This window comes from Mus caroli, unplaced genomic scaffold (assembly GCF_900094665.2).
Source record: "Mus caroli unplaced genomic scaffold, CAROLI_EIJ_v1.1 scaffold_11063_1, whole genome shotgun sequence".
Lineage (NCBI taxonomy): Eukaryota > Metazoa > Chordata > Mammalia > Rodentia > Muridae > Mus > Mus caroli.
In genome coordinates, this window is record NW_018391218.1 from 37663 (window position 1) to 49557 (window position 11895).

At 41.7% G+C, this 11895-nt stretch overlaps 1 pseudogene; it reads left to right on the forward strand.

Moving 5' to 3' along the window:
• The first annotated feature begins 211 nt into the window (after positions 1-211).
• LOC110289065 lies at positions 212-832 on the forward strand (annotated as a pseudogene).
• Positions 833-11895: the final 11063 nt, after the last annotated feature.

Sequence of the window (11895 nt, forward strand, 5' to 3'; positions counted from 1 at the left end):
TCTCTTACACACTGGTACAGAGAGCAGAATGGATGAACTGTGGAGGTGACTTAGTGGGTAAAATACTTATTGCACATACATGAGGACCCAACTTCAGATTCTTAGAACTCATCCAAAAGTGTAACAGTAGGGTTGTGGGGAACGGGTTCTCGAGTTGCTGTGGGAATCACCGGCCAGCAAGGCTCAGGAGAGAAAGACAAGTCTGTTAAAGATGGCGAAGGACCTGGACGAACTTCTGGATGAAGTCGAAGCCAAGATCTGCAGACTCGACCCCCTGAGGCTGGACCTGGGTCAGTGGCCCAAAGGAGGTGGCAGTGGCGGATTGCACAGCGGCGACCAGAACGGAGCCCAGGAGAAAGAGACTCTCAGATCAACAGAAACATTTGAAAAAGAAGATGATCTTCAGTCTTATTAATGAAATATTTGAGGAGCCTAACTGACAAAAAAATCTTTTCAAAAATTGAAATCTAAATCTTCAAGTAACACATCTGTCAGAGCTCCCATACAAGGCAGCAGTAAAAGTTGCAGTCCAGTGTATCTCAGTGGAAGCGCCATTCTATGTGGGATTAGAACAAATACTTCACAGAGAGCATGTGACAGACTGCGTTGTGTAGCCTGTGATTTCCAGATAGTAAGCTACAATATGTGGGACAAGTCATGTGACTACCTGTTCTTCAGAAACAACATGCCAGAATTCCACAAACTCAAAACAAAATTGATCGAGAAGAAAGGAGCATGTGCATATGCCTGCCAGTGTAGCTGGCGAACTGTTGAAGAACTCACTGACCTGCAAACAGATCATCAGCTTCACTGGGTGTGTGGTAAGCACTGAGAGTGCAGACAGCTGCACCTGTGAGAACAAGTTCTGGGTACCAACTTGGGTACCAGTGCACAGCAGTATTGTGCCCGCTGGGAAGAGGCAACAAATGTTGTTTAACCACACATGTCTGAAGACCAAATGGACTGGAAAAGACATCCGTATTGTGACACCTTGGCATTCTTCCTTTCGACATGGACATTTTACTTTCGTTAAAATATCTGCATTTGCCAGCCTCTCTCCATTTAGGGGTTGAAATTGTGACATTTCGTGCAAATTTACAGCTTTTCCATAGCAACTGCCATACTGACTGCTAATGCACTCTAAAATGTCCCTCATGTATCATTGTTAAAGAATACCCACTGGCATGGCAGAGGGGTTAGCGTATATGAGAGATCACGGCTCTTCCTATTCTGATCCATCATTGTCTGAGACTATAAGTTGAACATGACAAAAAAGCAGATGACCATTGGTTAACTAAGGGGTTGGCAAGAGTACAGGAACATTGTAACCCTGCCTTATATGTATCTCATCTTGCCTCACCAACTCAATTCGGTATTACGCATAATAGTAATAGTAATAATGATGTTACCAGTTTTAGTATATTTTCCCCTTTGCTCATTGAAATATCAAAAGTTGTTTAGTTTTCTATTAGCAAGCATCAATTTATATATGTTTTTTGATGCAACTAAAGTTACTAAAATCCTACAAATAAGTCATTGTTGGACTTTTCAAGTATACTCCATAACTCTAAGTGAGCAGCAGTAAGATGATTTTCAGACAACCTTTGGACTTTCTAATAGTATCAGGTTGGCCATTCTTCATTGAAGCATAGAGAACCAATGGGTAGCTGTTGGGCTCCTGTGATATCACTGAGATGGGAGGAACTGTATCATACATAGTATCATACATGTTCAAGAAGTGCACTGCCTCAATTTTACCTCCCAGTCCCATAGACATGTCAGGGCTTTTCTAGTCTGCTAGAATTCTATTCTGTGTGTCTACTTCCTGTGTGTGTATTACTTAAGTGTGTGACTCAGGGCACTCTGAAAGGCTTGCTTTTCAGTTAACTCCATTTGCCACCAAGAAAATCCTCTGATTGCTGAAAGCTTTTTCCTAGGCTAGGGTCTAGCTTGGCAATAGAGTACTTGCATTGCATGTACCAGGCCCTAAATTGAATCTCAGTAGTACAAAAGAAAAAAGAAAGACCGAGAGGCAAGCTTTTCCTCACCATGACACATTTATGTACTTTAAAAACTTTAATTGCAGCAAAAGAGACCTCAAAGTGGCTGGTGCTCAAATTTTGTATTAATATTATTTACAAATTTTATCTTTTAATAAACCAATTTACTCCTAAGAAAAAGTGTAGCAGTAATTCCAGAATCTCCATAAGTGGGGTCAGCTAGGCTAGGATACACAGCAATAAACAATTAGAAGCCCTATCTCAAACAAAATGGAAAGTGAAAAACAATACCTAAGATTGTCCTCTGACTTCCATAAGTCATGACATTGTACACATATGCACTTACCTATTCACATTCATGTACACACAGACACAGTATTTATAGAAGACTAGAATTGAGGCAGAGTGTACCTCCAGCCTGCTACTGTGCTGATCTGGCAACTCCCCAAGGCTAGCAAAAAGGTTTCCTAAGAAGGGATGCTCCACAGGCTGTCAATGAACTATGTGGTCCACTGGCCAGCAAGAGGTCATGTCTGGAACTGAAAATTGTTTCTTTGAAGGAGAGAGAAATCATACCTTGCAAACCTGTGTCTCATTGTCTGAAACCAGCCAAGCAGCTGGCTTTCCACATCCTTCCCCTCATTGGCCTTCCTGGCTAAGGGAACTTGGAAGTATTTTCTAGGCCACAAGAAATCTGGAGGGGATACTGGAAAATGAGGGGAGGCATACAGACCTTGGGTGAGGGGAATGAGGGATTTGTGACTTCCAAGTATCAATTAGGCTATGAATGCATCTTCCAGAACCAACCTAGGATTTGTCTGGTATTTAAGGTGGAGTTCCTTTGAGGAGATAAATCAAGGAAATCTGAACGGGGGGATAGGCCTAGTAAGAAGAAGGCCAAGTTGCACCCCAGTGAGATTCACTTAGCTTCCTCCTATGCAAGCATAAGGGAAAGCTACTGCCAGGCCCAGTTCTTCCTGATTTGTCATGACTGCAGGCAGGGAAGGAGGAAATGCAGGTCAGCATAAACAAGATGTACTATCTTATTGGCCACTACAATCCCTCGTGCCTCTCTGAAGGGAATCAGTTCAATCCTCGGACCCACAACTCTGGAAAGTTGTCTTTTTACTGTAGCGTGTGTGTGAGTGTGTGTGTGTACATGTGCATGTGCACTTGTGTACGTGTTCCATCAATTTTGATCAATTGTGAATTCTAGAACTATAAAATAATAAAACCCATTTATGGGGGGAAACTATACAGGAATAGAAGGGAGGACAGGATGGTGTTAATCCCTCTGACTCAGTGTCCTTATCTTCAAAGTAGACTAAATCAAGTACCTGTGTTTCAGGATCCTGTTGGTGACACCTTCCTAGAAGTGGAAGGACACCAAGAGAAGAGAAATCCTTGCTGCAGCATGATTCTACTGAGCAGTGTGGTTAACTTGAGGGCAGGAAGTAATAGTTGTTAAATGTGTAGGTAGATGAACCAGTGTATTTAGCTTTTCCCACTATCATTATAGCTTCCAACTTGTTCCTCCTTCCCAGCCACTTGTCAAGGTTCCAATGCCTGGCTAGGAAAATGCTAACCTTCCCTTGCAATTCCCTGGAGTGCTGAGAATTGTTTATGGGCTATATACAAGGATACACTTCTGACTAGAGTTCTTTCATGCCTTTGCAAGTTCCAGGAAACTGTGTGAAAAGGTCTTTGAACTAACACTACTTTCTGTCTTTGCTTCAAGTTCAAATAGAGAAAGCACTGATTAAACATTTTGACTTCACGAGGCTGGAAGAATGTATCTGACATAACCTAGAATATTGGGAAGGAAACAGGGCACCATTTCCAGAAGTCACTGCCTTCTACAGGAAATTCCCTCTTTAGAGTTAGATGTTTGTTACCCATTACTTCTCAAGACCACCTGTGCTAATATTGGACCATGCTGATGTGTTGGAAAGTCCCCTTCCCTCCACTCTTTCAAGCCTCCCTTCACCTCCCCTCTCCCCCAGATCCATTCTGCTCTGTTTCCCTTCAGAAAAGAGCAGGTTTCCAAGAGACAAAGTCTGGGTTGAAATGGATTTCCAACAAATATTTGTTTACCAGTCTTGGTTTTATCCTCTCACCCATGATAGCCACCACGAACCCCTTAGCATCTCTTCTCCGGAAGCACCATTCATTTTTCCTAGGTATTGATTCTGTGTCCTTCACCACCCTGTCCTCCCTTCTATTCCCTTCTAGTTTTCCCCCATAAATGGATTTTATTATTTTATAGTTCTAGAGTTCATAATTGATCAAAATTGATGTGACACGTGCACAAGCACACATGCACACACACATGTGCATGTACACACACACACACACACACACACACACACACACGCTACAGTAAGAAGACAACTTTCCAGAGTTGGCTCTGCTTCTAATATATGGGTCCTAGGATTGAACTGACTTCACAAGGCATGGCAGCTTGATAGCCACAGAATCATCTTGCCAGATCTCTGTGATTGAACTCATCTCATAATATTTTTTGAGACTATAATTACATGATCCCCCCCCCTTTTTCCCATTTCCTCCCTCCAATATCTCCCAAAAACCCCTTGGATAACCAAATGACATGCTCTTCCCTGGGGAAGAGTATTTCTCCTGCTCTCCTCATTCCTTAGTTTCCTATAGCTCTTTGTGTATCACTGAGGCCTAATTGGTTTCCCTCATTTCACTTTAGCATTTCTATTGGTGTCATCTTTGTTTAGGTCACAGTGTTGGTGAGACTTCAATGAGTACAGCTTCTCCTATTTCTAGGAAACAATCTCACAGAAATCTCTGTGTTTCTATGACTCATCCAGTCTTTCTTCTTCCTATTCTGAAGTGATCCTTGCGGTGATTTGGAAATGCCTGACCCAGGGAGTGGCACTATTAGGAGGTGTGGCCTTGTTGAAGAAAGTGTGTCACAGTGGGGGTCAGCTTTGAAAGACCCTCTTCCTAGCTGCCTGAGGACATCTGCCCCTCACTTCCTTTAGATGAAGATGTAGAACTCTCAACTCCTTCTATTCCATGCCTGCCTAGAAGCTGCCATGCTCCCACCTTGATGATAATGGACTGAGGCTCTGAACCCGTAAACAGTCCCAATTGTTCTTTGTAAGAGTTGCCTTGGTCATGATGTGTCTTCACAGCAATGTAAACCCTAAATAAGACAGATGTTGGTGTCAGGGACTGGAGTATTGCTGTGATAGGCCTGCCCATGCTTTAGTTTGGAAGAATGTGGATGAGGGGACTTTGGATTTGGAATGCAGTTGAATCATTTAGGTGAGGCTTAATGGGCCATCCTAGTAGAAATATGAAAGACCTTGTTGCTGAGGGTGATTTGAAGTGTGGAAGACTAGCTCTGGAGGTTTCAGAAAAGACAAATTTTAATATATGGCCTCGAGACTGTTTCTGTGGTATTTTGGTGAAGAATGTGGCTGCTTTTTGCCCTTTTCTGAAGAGTCTACCTGAAGCGAAAGTAAAGAGATTTATATTAATTGCATTGACAAAGATATCTCAAAAAAAAAAAAAAGCCCATCAGAGACTTTGTTTTCTGGTTTAGTCTCATTAAGAGCATTTTGATCAAACATAGCTGCACGCTTTGAAAGGAAAAGTTCAAAATGTATGGTTCTAAGAATAAAGAGGCATGAAGAAGAATGGAGCTGAATCCTGTGTTCAAGGAGATAAATAGATTAAGGAAGTGTTAAGCTCAGGGCAAAATCCCACCAAGCTAAGCTTATTGTTGCATTTGAACATGGAATAGTTATATTGTGTTAGGCATTATCACCTGGTTATTGTTTTCATTTGGACTTTTAATCTGGAATGAACTACAATCCAGAAATGGAGGGTACCCTTGTCATCTAGATCTTGAGGCTGAAAGGCACTGGTTTTTTATCTGAATCTTGAAGAATAGTGGCCATGAAATGCTTATATCCAGGCATGGAGGTACACCCCTTTAGTCCTAGGAGACAGAGGCAAGCAGATCTCAGAGTTCAAGGCCAGCCTGAGACAGAGCAAGTTCTAGATGAAGAAAAGCTAAAATACAGGTGTGGTGATACATGCTTTTAATCCCAGGATTCAGGAGACAGAGCATGAAGATCCATGAGTTCAAGGTCAGTCTACAGAGCATGGTCCAGGACAGCTAAGATTAGGCAGGGAAAGAGTTGGAAAACAGAAAGCTGATGATAATGTAATAGGTGAGAGGTACATGTTCTAGCTCCAGCAAGCACCAAGCATCAGAACTCAGCAGCTTCGGCCATGTGGCTCTGGCTTTAGGGTCAAGAATTGAAAGAACTACTGGGACAATTGATGCTGATTAGCTGGAGCTAATAAAATTAGTAGGGATTAAGAAGAGACCAGTATCACTGAGGAGAAATCTGGGAAGTGTTTTCAGAAAGCACAAAGAAGCTGTGTTGCAGAGGTAGCCAAGCTTGTACCTCGTGCTGCAGCTGTACTTGGTAATGTGTAAGAGTTGCACAGGTGGTACTGGTTTTGAAGCATGAAGTGGTCTTGGAGAGCAGCTGAGGCTTGGCACTGAGAGTCAACAGAAGGCCATTGGTGAAGGTGCAGCCTCAGTTGCAGTTGATGACCTAGGACTGAAGGGGTCCTGCAAAGAGGTTGAGGCTTGACACCATGAAGAGAGCCTATGAGAGGCTGTTGGTGAAGGCAAGTTGCAGCAAAAGACACCAGTTTATTGGAGATGCCAGTACCATGGAATGATCACCAAGAACAGCAGCGGCAGTGCAGTGGAGTCAACCAGAGTCTAAAGTGCTACAGAAGGCAGAGCTGGAGAACTGGTACATGCCCTTTTGAGAAGCCCAGAAGAGTGTGTGTGGATCCCAGACATTGGGAAAAGAAGCTGTGAAGTTGAAGTTGCCTTGGAGACCCCAAGATGTTAGAGATGCCAGAGCCATGGGATATCTGCCAACAAAAGCTTCTGAGAGGGAGTGGAACCAGCCCAGGAGAAAGAAGTTTCTTGCAGTTAATGAAGGTGAATGGAGTTGGATATCTGAAGAGCAGTTTGAAGTCAGCCATGGAGATGCAGAGTTTGGAGTTTGCTCATCTGGGTTTTGGTCTTGTTTAGTCCAGTATTTCCTCGCTATGACATTTTGGAATGGTAATGTATATCCTGTGGTCTTTAAGGTATGTGTCTTAGTGTCTCCATTTCTATGAAGAGACACCATAACCAAGACAACTCTTATAAAGGGACAACATTTAACTGGGGCTAGTGTATAGGTTCAGAAGTTCAGTCCAGTATCATCAAGGAAAGAGCATGATAGCTTTGAGGCAGGCATGGTGTAGGAGATGCTGAGAGTTCTACATCTTCATCCAAAGGAAACAAGGAGCCAACTGTCCTCAGGCAGCTAGGAGCAGGGTCTCAAAGCCCAACTCCACAGAGACACACTTCCTCAAACAAGATCACACCTCCTAATAATGCCACTCCCTGGGCCAAGCATATTAAAACCACCACAGTATGTGTCCTGTTTTTTATTTTGACTTTATAGGGCATTACAGTTAAGTGATTGAATCTCAGAAAAGACTCTGAACTTTAGGCTTTTAACATTGTTGAGACTGCTATAGACTATGAGGACTTAGAATGCACTTAGAGATTATGCTGGTTTAGTGACTGTAGGTTCTACTCCAAGATCTTTACTTCACCACCCCAGACAGATCAGTCTGGGGAGGCAATTCCTGCCACCTGAATCCCAGAATCTTATTTTTCTGCCTACCTTACTTACAAATACCCCCTTGCTTCTAGCCTGGCTGGTCCTAGTAGAAATATTAGCAACAGACGTTGACCGAGAAAATAAACTCAGTCCTTTCATAACCCTCCAGGTGGATACATAATTATGTTTGTTTTTTGATATAAGGAAGAGACCTTGAAGTAATGTAGCATTTCACCAGATTGATGGCTAATAAGCTATGAGTAGAGCCAGGATTTCAATTTCAAAATCTATAGGTTTCACCATTAAAATATGCCTCTTATCAAAATGTTCTGGGCTGCTCTTCTTTATTTTCTCCGCCTTCATTTTGTAGTACTAACTTGTTAAACTGGTTTCTCCTTTCTTTTGCACGGCAGTGGAGGGCTTCTCCCACACCTGGCCTCTGGGAACCACTAAAAGGCCCCATAAATTTTAGTGTCCTTACATTTCAGATCCGTGTACCTCACTGGAATAGCTCAGTAAAGGCCCTGCAAGAGAGAGTGTAGACATAAAGGGAATTCTCTAGATCAGAAGTTCTTAATTTGGTTGGTCATGAAACCTTTATATATTTCCATTGAAATAATGGGGCTTTTCCCTTTGAGAACTTACACATATTTCCCTACTGCAGATCGTCTCTGGGTCTTTCAGGCATTCCTGATGCTTGCCTCAAAGAAGGAAAGCTATCATTTACAGAGCTCCTGTGGTCACCAGGGATCTTAGTCTCATTCATGGGAAACTTCATGGGAAACAGGTATTCCACCTGGTGCCTGTAATGGTTAACTTTGTCAACTTAGCACAACTTAAAATCACCTGGGAAATGAGTCTCAATGAGAGATTGTTTAGATCATATTGGCCTGTGGGAATGCCGGTGAGGAATTACTTGCTGCTGCCATATGTTAGCTACTCCCTGATGTGCAGAGTTAAGATCTACAGCTTTTAGGTGCAGAAACAAGGGTCGGTACAAGCAAAAAAAAAAAAAAAAAAAAAGAAGAAGAAAGAAAAGAAAAGAAAAGAAAAAGAAAGAAAAGAAGAAAGAAAGAACGAAAGAACGAAAGAAAGAAAGAAAGAAAGAAAGAAAGAAAGAAAGAAAGAAAGAAAGAAAGAAAGAAAAGACATGAAGTGCTTACCATGTTCTCTACCAGCTTTGTGATTAGGTCAGTGTTTTAGTTTCCTTTCATGATATTGTTACAAAATGTCCTGGCAAAAGCAATTCAGGGGGAAAGAAGGGGCTTATTTTAGCTCAGTTCCAGGTAACTGTCCATCATTGAAGAGAAGTCAGGAAGCAGCTAGTCCATTACATCCACAGTTAAGAGCAGAGAAAGAATGAATGCATGCATACTTCTTCAACTCAGCTAGATTTCTCCAGTCTTATATAGTTCAGGATTCCAGAGCTAGGTAGCAATGTTGCCACCCACAGTGTGCTGGGTCTTTCCACTTCAGTCAATGCATTCCACATAATCCTTCACAGGCATAGAACCATAAAGAAGAACCAGAGAAATAACTTCCTCTGCGGGTCATTGTGGACATTGTGGACCCTGAGGCTTAACTTCCTGTTATCCTGAATTATAGTAGCTGGGAAACTGGGTGAAAGCAAATATGTTTTAGTAGAGGGGCCTGGATGGTGGGATGAGGTAAAAAAATGACTAGAACAGGATTTTATGAGGTGCTTACAAGGTCACAGAGAGGGTTCTAAAGTTTGTGAAGAGCATGAGACCTCCCACCATGAAGCATCTCTGTATATCCTCCTACCTGATTCCCAATGGATAAGCACTGAGAAAGGTTATCTGTGCTGTTTTTCACAATCTTTGCCTTTAGGGTTTCTGAATTAAAGGTGGCTAGGAGTCTGCATCTTTATCAGTACAGTATCACTGGAAGCCAAGGAGCGAGGATAGTTTATTGGTATCTCTGGGAGAGGGATACCTCCTCTCATAAACATCTAACCAGACAATCTCTGAGGGCTCACCCCTAGCTGTGATATCTTCAGACCTATGATCATCATCCCTGACAATATCAGTGACTTGGAATGGTCCTAACTGTCTTGAATCATCAATAATTTTATCTATGATCAAACAACAGTTTTATCACCAATTTGAAACAAGTTTCCTAAATCTGTGTCAGGCAACTGATTAATTTAGTATATGATACCCTTCTCCATAGGGCCCAGGAGCTACACATCCTTGACATTAACTTGGCACTGGGCACACATCCATAGAGAGTGGGTATAAATGAACACAATGAGGGCAGAGAGTGAAGGAGGGACCATGTGGGTGCCATTATTACAAGCCACATTCAGGCCAGTAGACTGGGGTGAGAAACAGAACTGAAACAGTTCACCTGGAAAGACCGTTGAGTTGAAGAGAAATCATTTCTTTATATGCCTTCAGGCTAGCTGAGACAGTGTACAAATAATAACCCTTATTGGCTTCCTTTTATAGACAAGACAATGGAGGTCCAGTGAAGTTTTTACTGTCTAAGATCAAAGAAGAACTTAATAGCAGAAATAAAATTCAGAATCAGATGAAACTGACTTCCAACCATTTCTACTGCCTTTTGCTCACACCCATTGTGTCTGTATTACTTTGGCTTGTTATGAAATCAAGAAATCTCTTATTCAAGTTTAAGAGTTGCCAGCATCATTAATCTATGTACAACTTAAATCTGGTGCTGGTTTCCTGGGTACCGTAAGCTTTTATTTTATGAAGGTGGGCACATATGTGCACACATACACACACACACACACACACACACACACATGCATACATATATGAGTACATGCATGTTCACTCAACTATTCACTACCATGTTTTCTATATCTTCTTTTTGTCAAAGACATATGCTCATTAGTTGTACTGTGATCATAGTAGAGGTAGATGGCTTGGGATGAGTATGCCAATCCTCATTTAATTTATTTTCTATCCTCAGTGCTATCTAAGGTCCCTCATTTCTTAAACAGACCATTAACTATCCCAAGACCAATGATACATTTGTTAAAAGTCAGAGTTGGGAGAAATCTCTGTATGGCATAGTAGGGAAAGACTAGGATCCTAGTGCCCAGCCCCAGCTAGCATTACCTCATGGCTTGACTTGAGACAGAGCCTTCTTCCTCTCTCTTGGATCTTGGACTTAATTAAGAATGGATTGGTTCAGTGCCATCACAACCTTGTTCTTGGATATTGTGCTCTGGTACATTGGAGAATGAAAGAAGACCAATAATGTACTTTGTCTTAGAATGACACTGAGTTCAATGACTTCTGCCAATTAGTGTCAATTGTCAACTTGACACACATGTGAGGAGAGAACCTCAGTTTAGAAATTGCCTCTATCAGAATGTCCTGTGGACATACCTTGGGGCATTTTTCTTGGTGTCTAATCAATGTAGGTGGTCCAGCTCACTGCAAGTGTTTTTTTTTTTTTCATCCCTGAATATGTGAGCCTTGCTGTGTAAGAAAAGTAGATAAGCAAAAAGTAGATAAGCAGCATTCCTTTCTGATCTCTGCTTCACTTTCTGCTTCTGAGTTTCTACTGTCCTGAATTCCCTATATGATAGGCTGTAACCAGCAAGCTGAAATAAATCCTTCCCTATCTAAGTTGCTTTTGGTCATGGTGTTTATCTCATCCAAAGAATAGATTAGAACAACCTTTAAAGGCTTCTCTGTCTCCAGTGTTTTATGATTGCATACTAGATGTATAATTTGTTTTGGTGTGTTTGTATAATACATATGTGCTAGCATGTGCTGTGTCACCTTCTGTGAACTTCCAGACCAGGAGTGTTAGCTCTGTTCCCATAGTTACTATCTTGAATTTTGTCCTTATATATAATATTTGTTGTAGAATTATTTATGATGTTTAATATAATATTTATTACAAAGTCACTGTGTACTTGGCTATTTTGTCTTCACCTTGAATTCCCAGAGCACAGGGATTTTGTTGATCTTACCCATCAACTTGTCCCTAGTACCCAGCACAGTGGTTGGTTCACAGTAGAAGTAGATTGTTGATTCAACGGATGCATGGGTCATATTTGCCTTTGTGTTCGAGGAGTGTAAGGCATTCTGTGTGAATGATGATCTGGAAAGTACTCTGAACCAGACAAACATAGATTTGGTTTCTGTCTGAATCTTGGGCTAACCTCTAGTCATGATTGTTGCCTAGATCTTCAGTAAATGATTCTACTAGCT